We start from the raw sequence: 15812 nt of genomic DNA, 5'->3' as shown, positions 1-15812 counted from the left end.
CTCTTTAAAGCTCATGAGATACACCAGGATGGGTTGCTTTAGAGCTCTGACCTTAATTGGCAAATCAAAATATCCTGCAAAACCTTGTTACAGTCCATTAGTGAGCCATATTTCCTGAGATGGGGATGAGAGAAGGAAAAAAAAAATGACATTGTAATGTATTTCTAGCGAGACGGCAGATCTAATAAAAAACATTGGCACGAGAAGTATAATTGTACAATATATCTTGCCATTAAGATAAATGTTCATGCTGTTTAAATAAAAACATTTAAATTTAGGGGGAATAAAATGCCCCATTCATTTTACGGCACATTTTCTTTTTTGAGATGATTTGTCACATCAAATTCTACTGTATGTCTGTTGGCTCACAGAAGAGAATGATGACTGCAGTGGAAGTTAAAATGTCTAAAATGTTGGCCCAACCTTGAGCTAGTAGGACTTATGTGGTCCTTGACTACATTTACAGGAAAATAATTTCCAGTTTCATTAAAATGTTCATATTTATAATTGCTATACAAACCAATTTGCAATTTCATATTATTAAAGCTGAACTCTAGGCAGGTATAAAAGACACAAATTAAATCCCAGGTAAAATCCAAAGTTACCCTTTGGTGTCTCCCCCATGAGCAAGAGTAAAGACTGATTTTTGTCTAGGGCCACATTACAAAGTAGTTTTTCTTACCTTATCCCTCACTCCTGCAGGCTTCCTCCCAGTTGTGCGGCATGTATCTTGAAGCTGCTTCTCTTTGACGTTCCGTTGATCATAGGTATTTGCATAACAAACAAAGCCTGACCAGCAGCTCTGCATTATGAGGGCACAGAGGGTCCACAAATGAACTGGAGCATTATTTCTGTTGAACTACTGCAGTCCTTCTTGAGCTAAACCAACCTTTCTCAACATTTTGACCCCAGAGGAACCCTTGAAATAATTTTTAGGTGTCAGGGAACCTCTGCTAAAATGAATTAGTCAGTAGGAAGACTGCACTACTTACAGTGGTCGTTAGGATGCCACCCTTACAGACAGCAATAAAAGTAATTGGTGTCATGCTACTGGCTCTGCCAGGTGGTGGTGGACCCAGAACTATTGAGGCATTACCAGGTAGGAGGTCAATCGGCCACAGCTCATAGAGCCCCAAAAACCTCTGGAGAAACCCTAGGGTTCTACGAAACCCTGATTGAGAATGGGTAAATTCAACTATACAAATTGTTGTCTCGGCAGACATATCTACCTTTTATAGGGATCAGTTGGGAAGAGCTATTGTTAAAGGAAGCTGAATTGTTGGAAATGGTTTCAGAATTTTATGTTTTGCTTGAAATAACAAGACAGTCCTTGAAGGTCAAGAATTGTAAGCATTTTAGTCAATTAATTGACAATGTTCACTATCTTCTGTTCTATACATACTGAGCTAGGCCAAGGTAGTGCACTTGCTAAAACTGAGCGCTGAGTGGAAGGGTCTGCCAAGTTGATTCACCAGATCAATCCTCGTTAGCACATCCTTGCCAGTATCCCATCAAAGATTTAATTATCAGTCTAAGAAAATGTTGAGGATGTCCGCAATCTGACCTCCAGGTCTTTACAGACATTTACTCAAAACAGTAATCTAAGTACAGATGAGTGCATAATAAATATTGACCAGTATTTGCTTTGCCTGTGAATATTCACTTTGCCTGGCCTAAACGTGTAGTGGTATACTGATAGGTGGACCTCTTATTAGTACACTATGGAGCAGTATGGCAGTAGACTACCTCAACTTTAAGCCTATGTTCCAGGAGAACAAGGGTATTTTTGCCCCGCACCACCCCCGCTGATGAGGGGATTTGTTTGCTCCAGCCACATCGTACATGCTTGTATGCTGCTTTATCCTATGCAATATTTTATATTTCATTATACGTTTTAAACTGTATTACGCTATGGTTGGTTTCTCCATTGTATTCATGTGATGAGCAATCTGGTTGACTGGGCTGGAGATTGGGCTGAGGACGCACATCCCCTGTGGCAGGCTGGAGTGCCTGGAGTATCTTCCGCAAACCACATTTATAATATGGATGCAATTGATGTCCCATTACATCCACAAAGGCTCATATTGGCCACCTTAATTGGGTTCATCACCATCTGGTATGCCCCCCACTTTATCGCACGTGGTGGAGTGATCTCTCTTTGAGCTTTTTCCTGTATATTCACACACTCTATTTTCGGGTGATATTCCAACATATGTATGGACTGTGTTTTTTATTATATACCAGCTATTTTGCAACCACCTTTTTTCACGTATACAAAAGACTGGTTTTGGTTTACTCTCTTTTTAGGATTTTTTGGAATTTTTTCGCAATTAGCACTGTATATGCATAAACCTTTACTGACTATTGCATAAGTTTTTTTGAAGTGATTTTGGCACTAGATGCATTTCTCACTGTATTGCAAAGAACTTTATTACTTTTGTACTTGTATGCACTTTATTTTGTATAACTTGTAGCTCTGCACGTTTTTTTCTATACATTCTAAACTAGTCGATTGTCATTTGAATGATTATTTAATACAACATAGGTTTACATTGCTCACTATGAATCATCGAAGGACCCCAACTATGTTCCTGCATAGGAGTCCACTCTCTAGGATGGGAGTCAGTAACCAGTAGATCTCGGACAAGCGACTGGTAGATCACAGTCTGGGCTAGCTGACCTGCCATTCCAGAGCATAAATCCCCCTTCCTCCCAGTACAAATCTGTCCCCATGCTGAAATCCCCCCTGCCAGCACAAAATGCCCCCCCCACACCCCCTCCAAGCTTAAATCCTCCTTCTCTGCAAATCCCCTCAGCACAAATCCCCCCCAAAAAAAACAATTACCCCACCTAGTATAAAACCTCTACCCCTCAAATGTCCCCTCAAATCACAAATCCTCTGCCCCCACTCCAAATCCCCCCACCTACTCCTAACACAAACTCTCCCCCTTCTTGGAACAAGTTATCCCCCACCTTCTAGCACAAATCCCCCCCCCAAAAAAAATTCTTCTCCTAGCTTAAATATGTTCAATCATCCCTACTAGCATGAACCCCCCCCCCTCAAAAAAAAAAGGAAATCCCCTCCTAGCACAAATTCCCTCCCTCCTCTACCATATAACCTTTTCAAGCACAAATCCCCCTCCTAGCACAAATCCTCTTCCCCCATGCAACTAAGGGCTCATTCACAGGCACTGCTGCTCCCCTGAAAAGTGACCTGAGCATGTTTGACAGGTGGCGGGGAGGCAACATGTTGCCTCCTCACCACCTGATGAAAACACATGATTGCTGTGCAATGCATGCAATTGCAAAATGGTAGTACGGCAATTAGACATTTAAATCAGGTGTGGGGAGGCTACACTGTGCCCGTTGATCTTTGACTTCTCACATGTTGTGCAGGTAGATCTCCAACTCTTTAAGGTTGCCTACTCCTGCACTAGAAGGTACTAGTATAAAAATTGTGTTGTCTGGGCAGCGTGGATCTGGACTTTAAATAAAGGAAGGTAAGGGATAGCATTAACTTTTTTTTGCAGAGTCAGCTGAATCTATTGCATTCCTGCAGTTTTCTTATAAAACTTTTCTTACCCTTTAAATAATGACATCAACATAACTGAACTCAGGCCTGGATGTAAAAATGCTAAAGGAACAGGATTTTATTATTTTTTAACCTCACAGCTGGAGCAAAGTCACGTCTTATAATTTTCTGCATGGTTAAGACACTCCAGATTCAGGAAATAGCTATAGGGAAATGTATCTCTAGCTAAATTCTTTTCCTTTTTGCACATTAATGGCTGGAGACATATGTTTATCCCTTATGAAGTCTGGAGTGCAGTGTACATATTATTTTGCCCCCAAACTACAATTACTGTCATTAGCAGAAACAGCATTATTCTACGTAGTGGACGTATACATTTTATAAATTTTTCTGTGCGTATGGAAGAAGTTGTATCTCTAGAGATAGGCAGTATTCTAAGATTTAATTGCTCCATTAATTATTTAATCCCTATTTGCTACATGCTTGCAGGCTGTTTATTAAAAAGTCTCATTTGAATTTTGGAGGAAACCTTCTGTGGTTTAGTATTTTAAATTGTTTTAACATCTGTTTTTCTTTCTTGTAGCCATGCCCCCCGTAGGATTTGCTGAATGTAGTGGTTCACCTGTCACCCTGCCCAGCCCGGCACCCATCTCTCAGTCACTCAGAGACAAAGAACAGTCCATAAACTTTGTTTTTTTATTGAGGGTATTTAACTTGGATGGGAATAGGGAAATTATGGGATGCCCTGAAATATTGAGTGCAACTTGCTTGGGACTTCTATATACACTTGACTATATACACTCCAGTCTTCTCTCCAGCACAAACTCTTGCTTAAGACTATTTCCCCTCCAGCACTTCACTTGCTGCATACTTTTACTCCTCCAGACTAGCTAGCACCACATGGTAGGCCTAACACTAATTCAGCCAGGCCTCAGTGAACTGCCTTTTGCGGGCAGAGACCTCTGGCCCCTGTGGTGTAGAAATAGTTCAGGTACTAACTATCCTCTAACTCAGTTACCAATCCCAGATAGCTCTCTTCAGGCTCTGCCAGCCAGCCTGGTTGCAATGAACTCTTTCCACTGCCCTTCCCACAGTCCACTCTTCTGGTTTTGCACCCATCTCAGACTGCAATCTCCCAGTTCTCTCAGACATGCCTCCCCAGTTCTCCTGACTGTGCCTCACTCACTCACTTGCTGAGACTTGTTGTCCTCCCTGGAGACTCTTAGCAGTGCTCTCGCCCACTGTGCTCTACTTGCTCGCTCTCTCATGTGCCTCTCTTCCAGGATCTCTTCACACCTCCTGGATACACCCGAGCCCCGGTCCAAGGTCACCCTCCCCCAGACTGGGGAGCTCTCCGTGGGCCCCGACAGCCTCCACACTCTCTCACTCCAGCTCTTCCACCCAACAATTCCTCCCCAGCTAGGCTGACCCTAGGTATTTAAGGGTCAGTCCAAGTTGGGGATTGGTCAGGGCTCCTTAGAATACCCCAGGCAGCTCCACCTCTCCTCTCTTTCCAGTACCTTCTAGAAAGAAGAGGGAAACGACAGTGATGCTACACTGTGAGTCACCAGCTGCTACCCTGAGCCACTCCCAGCCCAGAATGAAAACAAACAGGCCTAGCAACCAGCTAGGCCTGCCTAAATTTTCCTACTCTCCAGAAAAAATCCTCACCCTAGCACCTATCTTAATAGAGGGTGCTACACTTATAATCAAAAAAATATATATAAATACAAGAACCTCTACTTGTTAACGAAACAGGAGGGTCCAAGTCTAACCTTGACTTCCCTAAAGGAGAAATACTGTTGTGTAAACCTCCAACTCTCAGCTGGACACATGTAGGACCCAGCAAGAAGACTTTGGTCATGAGTTTGGCTGTTGGAGACTGCTATCATTGGGACTAAAGTAATAGAAGATAGGGGCATACTGACAGATCATCGGAGATCTGGAGACAGATTGAGTAATCAGCTCAGGCAATGATTAAAATAGGAATAAATCCAGGATAAGACAAGACAACAATATTGTCATGGGAAGAGAAGGGCAGCATCATGAGGGGCATTAGAAGACAATCCAATCTCAAAATAGATTGTGCCCCTACATATCTTTTCGTATAGCATTTCCTATTTTTTTCCATATTAAGTATGCCCAGACATTACATTTCATATACCTCGTATCAGGTAAGGGAACACAATGAAGTATTCTACCTCTAAGATCCTAGTTCCTTGGGCACAATTTTTTTTCACCACCAATATTTGTATATATAATATAAGTTGCCTCAAGTGGTGTGGAATAAAGGATGGGCACCAATCATTTTAAAAACTACCTTAAAATGATTTATTGTGAATATTGGCATAAAGTAAGGGAATGAGGGTGGAGGGTACACGGGATACCTGAATATTTTCTTACTAAAACACAAACACCAATCTGCTCTATATCTTTTTAGACTTCAGTGCAAAGAAGAACAAGGAGTTCTAGAAGTGAAACTTTGGCCCCACAGAGACCCGATCACAACATCACAGAGTCTGTCTGGGATTACATGAAGACACAGAAACATTGAGGCAGCTTACATCCACAGAATCTCTGTGGTTAGTTCTCCGAGTTGTTTGGAACAACCTACCTGCTGAGTTCCTTAAAAAAACTGTGTGCAAGTGTCCCTAGAAGAATTGAAGATTTGATGCTGGGTTTAAGCCAAAGGGTGGTCACACCAAGTATTGATTTGATTTAGATTTTTCTTCTGTTCACTCACTTTGCAATTTGCAATTAATTCAAATAAACAATTTAAATATACATATTTTTAAAGCATTTTTAATTTACAGCATTTATTCACACCTACAACTGCACTGTATGTATGTATGTATGTATACAATATATATATATATATATACAGTATCTAACAAAAGTGAGTACATCCCTCACATTTCTGTAAATATTTATTATATCTTTTCATGTGACAACACTAAAGAAATGACACTTTCCTACAATGTAAAGTAGTGAGTGTACAGCTTGTATAATATTGTACATTTACTGTCCCCTCAAAATAACTCAACACACAGCCATTCATGTCTAAACCGCTATCAACAAAAGTGAGTACACCCCTAAGTGAAAATGTCCAAATTGGGCCCAAAAGTGAGTACACCCCTAAGTGAAAATGTCCAGATTGGGCCCAATTAGCCATTTTCCCTCCCCGGTGTCATGCGACTCGTTAGTGTTACAAGGTCTCATATGTGAATGGGGAGCAGGTATGTTAAATTTGGTGTTATCACTCTCACTCTCTCATTCTGGTCACTGGAAGTTCAACATGGCACCTCATGGCAAAGAACTCTCTGAGGATCTGAAAAAAAGAATTATTGCTCTACATAAAGATGGCCTAGGCTATAAGAAGATTGCCAAGACCCTGAAATTGAGCTGCAGCATGGTGTCCAAGACCATACAGCGGTTTAACAGGACAGGTTCCACTCAGAACAGGCCTTGCCATGGTCAACCAAAGAAGTTGAGTGCATGTGCTCAGCATCATATCCAGAGATTGTCTTTGAGAAATAGACGTATGAGTGCTGCCAGCATAGCTGCAGTTGAAGTTGAAGGGGTGGGGGGTCAGCCTGTCAGTGCTCAGACCATACACCCCACACTGCTTTAAATTGGTCTGCATGGCTGTCATCCCAGAAGGGAGCCTCTTCTAAAGATGATGCACAAGAAAGCACACAGTTTGCTGAAGACAAGCAGATTAAGGACATGGATTACTGAAACCCTGTCCTGTGGTCTGATGAGACCAAGATAAACTTATTTGGTTCAGATGGTGTCAATCGTGTGTGGCGGCAACCAGGTGAAAAGTACAAAGACAAGTGTGTCTTGCCTATAGTCAAGCATGGTGGTGGGAGTGTCATGGTCTGGGGCTGCATGAGTGCTGCTGGCACTGGGTAGCTACAGTTTATTGAGGAAACTATGAATGCCAACATGTACTGTGACATACTAAAGCAGAGCATGATCCCCTCCCTTCAGAGATTAGGCCGCAGGGCAGTATTCCAACTTGATAACGGCCCCAAATCACATCTCCAAGATGACCACTGCCTTGTTAAAGAAGCTAAGGGGAAAAGGTGATGGACTGGCCAAGCATTTCTCCAGACCTAAACCCTATTGAGCATCTGTGGGCATCTTCAAACAGAAGGTGGAGGAGCGCAAGGTCTCTAACATCCACCAGCTCCATGATATCGTCATAGATGAATGGAAGAGGACTCCAGTGGCAACCTGTGATTCTCTAGTGAACTCCATGCCCAAGGGGGTTAAGGCAGTGCTGGAAAATAATGGTGGCCACGCAAAATATTGACACTTTGGGCCCAATTTGGACATTTTCACTTAGGGGTGTACTCACTTTTGTTGTCAGCGGTTTAGACATTAATGGCTGTGTGTTGAGTTATTTTGAGGGGACAGAAAATTTACACTGTTATACATGCTGTACACTCACTACTTTACATTGTAGCAAAGTGTCATTTCTTCAGTGTTGTCACATGAAAAGATAGAATAAAATATTTACAAAAATGTGAGGGGTGTACTCACTTTTGTGAGATACTGTATATATCTTGCTCTATATATATCTATATATATATATATATAGATATATATAGATATATATATCTATATATATAGATATATATATCTATATATATCTATATATATATAGATATATAGTTATATCTATATATCCACACTGGCATAGCTATAGGGGTCACAGGAGTTGGATCTCCTCCTCTCCTGATGTCTCTCCCTCCCCCTTCTGTATCTCATGTCCTATGCCTACACTGTGCTCCCGGTGTTATACAAGCTGTACACTTACTACTTTACTTTGTAGCAAAGTATCATTTCTTCAATGTTGTCACACTCACTTTTGTGAGATACTGTGTGTGTATATATATATATATATATATATATATATATATATATATATATATATATATATATATATATATATATATAACTGTTGCAGTGATGGCATTTCTTGCTGTCTGTGTCTGGGATCAGAGACAAAAATTAAACTTTAAAGAGGTTCTGACCCCTCTATCCAAAAGGTTTACATAATGATTGCATCTATTGTCAATAGTAAGGAGAAGTCAAAATACATGGGTTTGATTCATGGGATGATCCCTAAGCTGCTCACGAGTTATGAATGTTAATTCAGCATGTTAACCCTACTGAAGTCAATGGGAGCTGAATCTTGGGAGCTGTTAACACTAAGACACAACTTCTGTTAGAGAATAGTGCTCCCTCCCACGAGTTCTGCATTTCTGAGATGGTACTATTCTCCACCAATTCAGCAGTCCCCTCACCTCATTCCCAGTGATAATGTTCCGTTGGTTTCAACTGGATACAGAAAACACTTCTCCATAACTCTGTGCTTGCTCTCCTTCCTGGGGCTCCCTCCTCTCTCACACTCCTTTGACTCCAGGCTGAGTCCCTAGGTACTCTGTGCCTCAGGGTCAGTCCCAGCATGTGGGGTACTGGTTGCTAGTGAAGAGGCCAAGCACAACCCCCATTTACTACCAGAGTAACTGTAACCTTTGCCATATCACCCGTTTTCTTGGCAGATTGGTTGCTTTAGCAACAACACTCTAGTTTCCTTTGGACAGCATTCTGCCCGGTATACCTCTGTATTGTATCTTCTCTAACTTCAGTTCCCTTTTTCTAATTCCTGTTCATTATATACACTGTGCATGCACCCATATAGAGACTTCAGACCAGGCAGTTTAAATGAACAAATAAAGATCTTTTTATTGAAGTAGTTGTAGGTAACAAGTAAAAGTTCTCAAAAGACATCTTCTACACACTTTTCTGTACAAAGCTCTCTAGTGCCCCATAAAGTGACCGTATCTTAGTCAGATGGCAATATCCATAAACAGTCCTTCTCAAGGCAAGAGCCTATATTTGGCAGTAAACCCACAAAAGGTAGCAAGTTAGTTTAGAATTTAGTAATAATCCTCACAAGGCAGTAAGTCCATGATTGGCAGCTATAAGTCCATAAAGATCTATAGGTTCTAGTCCCCACTGGGAACCCCGACTGGGCTCCAACCACCCCTTCCCCCACGGGGGTAGTCCACTTTGACAGAGTAACAGCTACATTTTGGCAATCTTTCCCTGGACCAACCTCAAGGGCACTTAGTGGGCCATATCTATATGGTATGACCTGTAGGGGGTGGTAACCTTCTGAAAAAAAGTGGGAAAAGCTGACCAGCAATGTCAGCCTGAAGACAGAACACATTTAGACATTGTAACAATTTGCAGCATAATTGACCTAGTTACTCTGAGGGTAAGAACACAGCAAAAGAAAACAGTTAACCCTTTAGAACCATTTTGGAACCACCTGCTTACAAGTTCTTCATTTAAAAAAAAATGCAAAGTACACACCCACAGACATGTCTGCTTTTGATGGAGCATTGCACCAAATCATAGATCCTGGGCTGCAAGCTTAATTTTTTTACATTCAGCTGTCTGGCAGGAATCCCCAACTGACAGCTGAATGGCCAGTCAGGGACATACCACTGATAGTCAGGAAGCTGGCAGCTGCTGGCTAAAGTTTCACTTTCCACTGCAGCCAGAGGTTCAGCTCAGTGGGCGTGCAAATACCTTTTTTAGTTTACCCTGGAAAACAGGCAAACTTGGGATCAAATTCATTTTTAATATTTGGCTACTTGTAAATTAAATCACCATTGAGGACCTGGATCACCTTTTTTAGCTTCCTTAACCACTTCCCATCCAATGATGTACCTGTACATCGCTGGGAATTTTGGTGGTTAGACCGGGATGATGTCTGCAGCTGCAAGCATCGCCCCGGTATTGTTCTTTAGAGCCGATGGTCGGCTCTCTTGTAATAGCAATCGGAACGGCACAAGCAGCGGGAGGGGACAGCCCCCCTTCCCACCAACTTCCACGGCTCTCCCGTCGCACTGGGAGACCCGAGCGACCAGCCAAGCAAAACTAGGATCAGCTTTGTTCGGCTCATAATAGTATCCCGGAAGCGATGGCATGACTTCACTTCCGGTTTACTCGAAAACCATCTGCGCCATTTTTTGAAAATTGAAAGCATTCAAAAACACATATCTTGGAGTTTGGAATGCTTTTAAGTGCAAAGGAGGGATTTGGGGTCTTATAGACCCCAGATCTCTCCATAAAGAGGACCTGTCACGTGCCTATTGCTCTCACAAGGATGTTTACATTCCTTGTGACAACAATGAAAGTGATTAAAAATAAATAAATAAAGCAGCAACAGTGTAAAAAATAAAAAATAAAATAAATGAATAATGAATAAAAAAAATTAAAGTGTCCCCATCCTCCGATGCTTGCGCTTGAAGGCGAACTCGCGCTTTGGTCCAGCACACACGCAAACAGCTATCGTCCCACACATGTGAGGTATCACCGCAAATGTCAGATCATGGGCAGTAATTCTACAGTAGCACCAGACCTCCTCTGTAAATCTAAAGTGGTAACCTGTAAAGGCTTTTAAAGTGCCGCCCTTGGATAGTAAGATTTACATCATATGTCGCCATTGCATGGATGTGCACAATTTTACAGCATGACATGTTTGGTATCTGTTTACGTAACTTCATCTTTTATATTTTACTACAAAAATTGGGTTATGTATTATTTTTTTTGCATTAAAATTCCCAAAGTGTTTTATTCCCAAAAAAATAGTGTTTAAAAAACTGCTGGGCAAATACAGTGCGACAAAAAAGTTGCAAACCCCCCAATTTATTTTGTAGGGCCTCTGCTTTAAAAAAATATGCAATGGGGGGGCGTGGCCGGCCATGGAGCAAGATGACTGCTCAACCACCCAGCTCTGCTTGGCCCCGGGACAAACAGTGGCTCCCAGCCCTTACCAGCAGCAGCTCCCCCCTCCCTGATACACTGGAGGGGGGCCCGCACCCTCAGTGCCTGGACGGTATGTCTGAGAAGAAAAATCTCAGCCTCCACAAGCCGCGCCGCCTTACTGACTATTTCACACAACCGGCCATGCAATCATCCAAAGATGGTGCCAGTGTGGTGCCTCGTGACTCCTCACAGGACACAGGCATCATGCAGAGACCTGCAGACAACTTGGAGCCTTTCCCCCTGCTAAGGAACCTCTGCTTAAGAAGCAGCACTGTGATGTCCAGACACGCACAAACCCTGAGGAAAATCACTCAGACTCCCTAGCAGCCCTCTCTGCCAGTGACCAGCCAGCATCTGAGCATACACTAAAGCTCATGCTGCTCTCTCTGCAAAGAGACTTTCATAATGAACTGCGCTCCTCTATTTCTACCTTACACCATAGAATTGATCGGGTAGAGGAACACACGAACGACCTGGAAAAAGTGGTGACAGACCATACCCCAGTTTATAACGAAATGCCTATGACCATCACACTGAAGGAATTCGCTTCCTCCAAGCGAAAGTGGCTGATTTAGAGAATCGCTCCAGGAGGAATAACATCAAATTTAGGGGCATACTAGAAACCGTTAAACCTACAGAACTAATTACTTACATACATCAGCTTTTCCTCCTGCTCCTCCGTCAGCTACATCAAGCTGACATGACCATTGACCGCACACACAGAATCGCCAAACCCAACCATTTGCCTGCATTCATCCCACGAGATGTACTGGTGGGCATTTACTTTTTTTCAATTAAGGAACGTATAATGGCGGCAGCCCATTCCATCTCCTCATTACCTGAGCTCTACTCCTTAGTCTCCTTGTATACGGATATCTCTGCTGCTACAGCTCAAAAGTGCAGAGAATTTGCACAAGTCACCGCAGTCCTTCGAAACCATAATGTCCAATACAAATGGGGCTTTTCCGGCTAAACTGATAGTGACTTTCCACAATCATTTTCCTCCACCTAAGGAAGGAATTAAACGGCTGCTAAATTGGGGTCTGATCAACTCTCCCCCACCTGACTCACTGACGCAGCAACCAACTGCATATCCCCCCGATCAATGGCGCATTACATCTGCTTCAGTCCATCTGTAACTCCTGCTACTTCCAAAACCAGTGAATTGCAGGATGCTTCATATTAAAGCCAACATAGCGCAATTGCACTTTTCTCCCATTTTTTCTGACTCAACAAAGTGTCCTGGGTGAGTATGAAACTAATTGTGTCTCATACTCTTTCCCCCTGAGGAAAAAAGGCGGTAAGCACCCTCTCACCATTTACCACAGTGTGCATAATCTGTTCAATGCTATACAGTTTAATAGAAGTTTTTTTTGCGCTTCGCTTTAACTGACAATTGCGCAGTCATGCGACGTTGTACCCAAACAAAATTTATGTCCTTATTTTGCCACAAATAGAGCTTTCTTTTGGTGGTATTTGATCACCTCTGCGTTTTTATTTTTTGGGCTATAAACAAAAAAAGAGCGACAATTTTGAAAAAAAAGCAATATTTTTTACATTTTGCTATAATAAATATCCCCCAAAAAAAATAATTCTGTCCACAGTTTAGGCCAATATGTATTCTTCCACATATTTTTGGTAAAAAAAAAAAAATCACAATAAGCGTATATTGATTGGCTTGCGCAAAAGTTATTGCGTCTACAAAATAGGGGATAGATTTATGGTATTTTTATTAATAATTTTTTTTGTAGTAATGGCGGCAATCTGCAATTTTTATGATGACTGCGACATTGAGGCGGACAGATCGGACACTTTTGACACTATTTTGGGACCATTGGCATTTATACAGCGATCAGTGCTATAAAAATGCACTGATTACTGTGTATTCCTCAGCATGTTCTAACTGTAGCTCACTAGAACGGAACCTCTGTGAGAATCTAGGATGGAAAAGGACCTGGTCCTAGTAGATGATAGGCTCAGCAATGGCATGCAATGCCAAGCTGCTGCTAACAAAGCAAACAGAATATTGGCATGCATTTAAAAAAGGGATTAACTCCAGGGATAAAGCGATAATTCTCCCGCTCTACAAGATTCTGGTCCGGCTGCACCTAGAGTATGCTATCCAGTTCTGGACACCAGTCCTCAGGAAGGATGTACTGGAAATGGAGCGAGTACAAAGAAGGGCAACAAAGCTAATAAAGGGTCTGGAGGATATTAGTTATGAGGGAAGGTTGCGAGCACTGAACTTATTCTCTCTGGAGAAGAGATGCTTGAAAGGGGATATGATTTCAATTTACAAATACCATACTGGTGACCCCACAATAGGGATAAAACTTTTTCGCAGAAGGGAGTTTAACAAGACTCGTGGCCACTCAATAAAATGAGAAGAAAAGAGGTTTAACCTTAAACTATGTAGAGGGTTCTTTACTGTAAGAGTGGCAAGGAAGTGGAATTCCCTTCCACAGGCAGTGGTCTCAGCGGGGGGCATCAATAGTTTCAAGAAACAGATAAGTGCCCGAACGACTGAAAACTTACAGATATACAATGTAATACTGACATATAATCGCACACATAGGTTGGACTTGATGGATTTGTGTCTTTTTTCGTCCTCACCTACTATGTAACTATATGTCTGACCATGCTCCTATCTCAATGAAATTGTACCCAACCCATCACATTAAAAAAGGGATGATCTGGAGACTTCACACCTCTGTTATCTCCCCTCACTATCAAAAACAGATCCAAGATTGAAAATTATTTTAATATCAATATGGGATCTGTGAGCAATCCTACTGTATTATGGAATGCTCACAAAGCTTGTATCAGAGGACTACTCATCAAAATAGGGGCCCATGAGAAAAAACACCACAATGCTATTACTGATTGTTTACTAGACCAAATACATACTTTTGAAGATGCTAACAAGGCCCAATCCACTTCTCTCCTTATTTCTGCTAGACAATCCCTTAGTGACCACCTCCATTCTAATTTTGATCTCCACCTTAAACTACTACATCTACAATTTTATTCCCAGAACAATAAACCCGGAGCCTACTTGGCTAAGCAACTTAAACGTAGATTGGCTCATGCCAAAATCCCCTATCTCACTGATCATTATGGCACCTGACACACCAACCCCAAAGATATTGCTGACCAATTTGGCTCTTTCTATGCCAAATTATACAACCTCACATCTTCCACCACTGCATCAACTCCTGCATTTGCTGATATTGAGAGCTTCTTAAATAACTTAGTTATGCCGCGTACACACGGTCAAACTTTTCGGCTACAAAAGTCCGACAGCCCGTCCGACAGACTTTCTACTGACTTTTGGCGGACTTGCGGCAGACTTTCTAACGAACGGACTTGCCTACATACGATCACACAAAAGTCCGATGGATTCGTACGTGATGACGTATACCGGACTAAAATAAGGAAGTTGATAGCCAGTAGCCAAAAGCTGTCCTAGCGTGGGTTTTTGTCCATCGGACTAGCATACAGACGAGCGGATTTCTGGGTCCGGCGTAGTTACAACGTAAAGATTTGAAGCATGTTTCAAATCTAAAGTCCGTCAGATTTGCGACTGGAAAAGTCCGCTGAAAGTCCGGGGAAGCCCACACACGATCGGATTGTCAGCCGTATTTTGTCCGTCGGCGTCCGTCGGACTTTTGTAGATGAAAAGTCCGACCATGTGTACGCGGCATTACCCTCACTTTCGCAGGACCAGATACATTCTCTTTCATCCCCTTTCACGCCATCAGAAGTAGATAAAGCTATTGCTTCACTACCTCTCCACAAGGCTCCAGGGCCTGATGGTTTTAGTAACGAGTACTACAAACTATTCTCCAAAATTCTTACCCCCCACTTAAATAATTAATTTAACCATATCGCCTCTACGGGATCCATACCTGCAGAATCCTTACAAGCCACAATCACCACCATTCCAAAACCAGGCAAGCCACACAACAATCCTGCCAGCTACAGATCCATCTCCTTACTGAACACTGACACCAAGCTATTAGCTAAACTTCTAGCTATGCGACTCTCCAACATCATCCCCTCCTTAGTACATATCGATCAGGTGGGTTTTGTGGCTGGCAGACAAGCATCGGATGGCACTAGGAGATTTATTGATCTATTGCAATGGGCAGAGCACCATCGAACGCCTTCTCTGCTCATCTCCCTTGATGCAGAGAAGGCATTTGATGGAGTTGACTGGAACTACCTTAAAGCCGTTTTGCAAAAAATTGGCTTTTCTGGAACTATCCTGAAAGCCATCCTATCCCTCTACTCTTCCCCCAGCGCTAGGGTCAAAACCTCCGGCATACTTTCCGACCCCATACACATCACCAATGGGACACGCCGGGGACATCTACTTCCCCCCTTAATATTTGCCCTTATTAAGGAACACCTTGCCCAATCCATCCGC

Source organism: Aquarana catesbeiana, linkage group LG05 (genome assembly GCF_042186555.1).
Source record: "Aquarana catesbeiana isolate 2022-GZ linkage group LG05, ASM4218655v1, whole genome shotgun sequence".
Taxonomy (NCBI): domain Eukaryota; kingdom Metazoa; phylum Chordata; class Amphibia; order Anura; family Ranidae; genus Aquarana; species Aquarana catesbeiana.
This window is presented reverse-complemented; position numbering follows the sequence as displayed.